We start from the raw sequence: 2912 nt of genomic DNA, 5'->3' as shown, positions 1-2912 counted from the left end.
AAGCCCCCGTCCTGGGGCACAGCGGCCCCCGGCCCTCGTGACGTGCATGTACATATATACATATACAGATACGTTTATATAATATATACACACAGCATATATATTTATATTCATGCTTCCTGGCCCCAGAGTTCATTTGGGGTCAGACTCACTCCAGGACCCTCCCTGGGGGAGACTGTTTCCTCTCAGGATTCCTTGAGCAGAGCGGGGGTGCGGTGGGGGTGGGGCGGATGGGAACAGGTCTTCTCACTCAGATGCAGAGGGGGCACGTGGGCATACAGCAGAGGGGCTCTGGGGAAGAAGGTCCTACCCGCACGTTTTCTTTTCCGGCAGCTTCCCCTCCCTGGGTGGATGTCCAGGCCGGGACAGGGGTCCTTGGTCCCCAGGGGGCTTGGAGCACCCCCCTCGCACCTGTGCTCTCCTAGCAGGGCCGTGGGCTGTGGAGGCACCTGGGAAACCTCTGAGTGGGCTAGGATTCCCCTGTTGGGCATCCCAGCCCTCCATGTGGAAGGTCTAAGGCCAAGCTCACTCCCGGCCCCCACCTGACATCCGTACCCTGGCCATCTGCCACGCAGCCAGTATCGCTGGCCTCCCGCACTCAGAGGTGCAGGGATGGTGCTGGCCTGGGGGCCCTGGCGATGCTGGCGGTCCTGGTACGGGAAGGAGCTCTGTAAATTGTACACAAGGCCACTCCTGGCCGAATAAATGTGGTCTCACAGTCTCCTGGCCGGGGTGTGCACTGAGAGCTCTGCAGTTGCTGGGGTGGGCCTGTGCTCCAAGGGCGGACACTGGGCTCTGAGGGGCCACCTGCCGCCTGGTGCCGTCATGACACGAGCGTGCTCAGGCCCACTCCATGATCTGGCCATCTTGGTCCTACAGCCGACAAGGGCTGTGTGTGTCTGTGTGACAGCCGCACAGCCTGCTGCCTGTCACCTCCCAGCCTGGGGACCCTTTGGCCTCATCCGCCACATCTCTACTCCTGTTCTCCAGGCAAAGGGTTCCCTCAGGGCCGGCAGGTTTGGGGGAAACGTGTGGGTGAGCACCCGGGTGCTCTGCCCACAAGGACGGGGGCTTCTGTTGTCACCCCCATCTTACAGATGAGGAAACTGAGGCTCAAAGAGGTGAGGGAATTTGGCCACAGATGCACAGCTTGCCCAGGATCTTCAGCCAGGCCTATCGGATGCCAGGCTCTAAGGCCTGGCACACAGATATGGGCCCGGAGGAGGCCCCAAGGGACAGAACTTGTAACAGACGGGCCTACGGGTGAGATGCTTTCTTCAGCTAGGGTCCAGGACCCTCAATAACAATTAGAGCAGCCAGGAGAAACAGCCCGTTCCCAGCACTTGTTCTGAGTACTTCATGGGCAGGCAGTATTGTTATCCCCATTTTAAAATGAGAAAACTGGCACAGAGAGGGTAAAGAATTGTCCCCGGTCACACAACCAGCAAGGAGAAAGCACTTCCAAGGGCAGATAACCCTGCAGGTGCGGAAACAGGGCAGGTGACACTAGCAGGGCCATGCTCCCAATAGGGGGAGACCCAGGTTCTAATCCTCACAGGAACACCTTGAAATGAAAGCCCATCGGAAAACAGAATAAACCCCATTCTGGGGCAGCTGGGCTAAGCCAGGAGGGCCCACATGGCTCCAGGGTGAGGTCAGGAGGGAGGGTCCTGCTGTCCTGGCTGCTGGGGCTCACCTCCCGCCGACCCCAGGCGCAGAAAGCTGTAGTGCTGGCCCAGGGAACCCAGCCCTGCCTCCACTCACCTAATTTAGATCCTGACAGGTGGAGGTCGCCCGCTCTAGAACTGTTTACAACCAAGCTTCTCGCTGAGGAACAGGCCTTCGGGAGCCCAGGGAAAGGCTCATGTTCAGAGCTGCCTGTTCAAGGAAGGCACCCCTCACAACCCCCCGGCTGCCAACTTAACAGACGGCAGGGCAGGAAGCAGCTCCTGGTGACACTCTCCTCGTTTCCATCCACAGGTGAGGAGATAAGCCTACATAAGCTGGTCACACCTTGGAACAGCAGTGACACAGAATCTATTTAACAACTAGCCTGATCCCTGAACAATCAGAGTTTTTAGGAGGATGGTGCCCTGGAGATCCTGTATGTGCTGAGCGTGAGGCTTAGTGGCTGGATTGTGTGTGTGTGTGTGTGTGTGTGTGTGTGTGTGTGTGTGTGTGTGTGTGTGAGGCAGCAGCCACGTGCCAGCCAGCGTGAAGCAGTTCAAGATCCCGGTGACCAGTATGGCTGCCAGGCCAGCAGTGCGAGCACTGGCACACACACCTGATTCCCTTCTGGGGCTGTGCCAGCAGCCTTCCTCATCTCAGCTCTGGAACCACAGACACAAAGGCAGACCCACATTCTACCTGGGCCATTTCCTTACTCTCTGAGTCCCAGTTTCTTTACCTATAAAGGTGAGGACGTCTACCTTCCACGGCCAGGTAAGAACTCAGGACAGGGCTTGGCGCCACAGTGAGGGTCGTCCGCGACCCTCCTCCGTCTGGGTGGGAGGGCCCCTTCCCCACACCAGACCATCCTGCCCTAGCAGGGGTTCTCAATCTGCCTGTACACTCTAAACTCCTGAAGACCTTTTTTTAAAAATGTCAATGCTAGACCCCACATTGGAATTTCTAGGGATGAGTCCTCGACCTTCACTGTAAAAATCCCCCCAGGAGATGACGACACACGGTAACGGTGGCGAGCCTCCACCTTAGACCACGGATTCCCACACCTAGATGTACAGGAAAATCACCTGGGACGCACTAATGACAAAAAGCAAACGCCCAGGGCGTACCCTAAGGGTCGGTTTCAGCCTGCCGTGGGAGGGGGGTCGAGATCCGCAGCTTTGGGAAGCTCCTCGGCTTGGACGCGCCTACTTTTGATGAGGACAGAACTGCCTCGCCGGCAGCCC

Source organism: Leucopleurus acutus (genome assembly GCF_964270905.1).
Source record: "Leucopleurus acutus genome assembly, chromosome: 20".
Taxonomy (NCBI): domain Eukaryota; kingdom Metazoa; phylum Chordata; class Mammalia; order Artiodactyla; family Delphinidae; genus Leucopleurus; species Leucopleurus acutus.
This window is presented reverse-complemented; position numbering follows the sequence as displayed.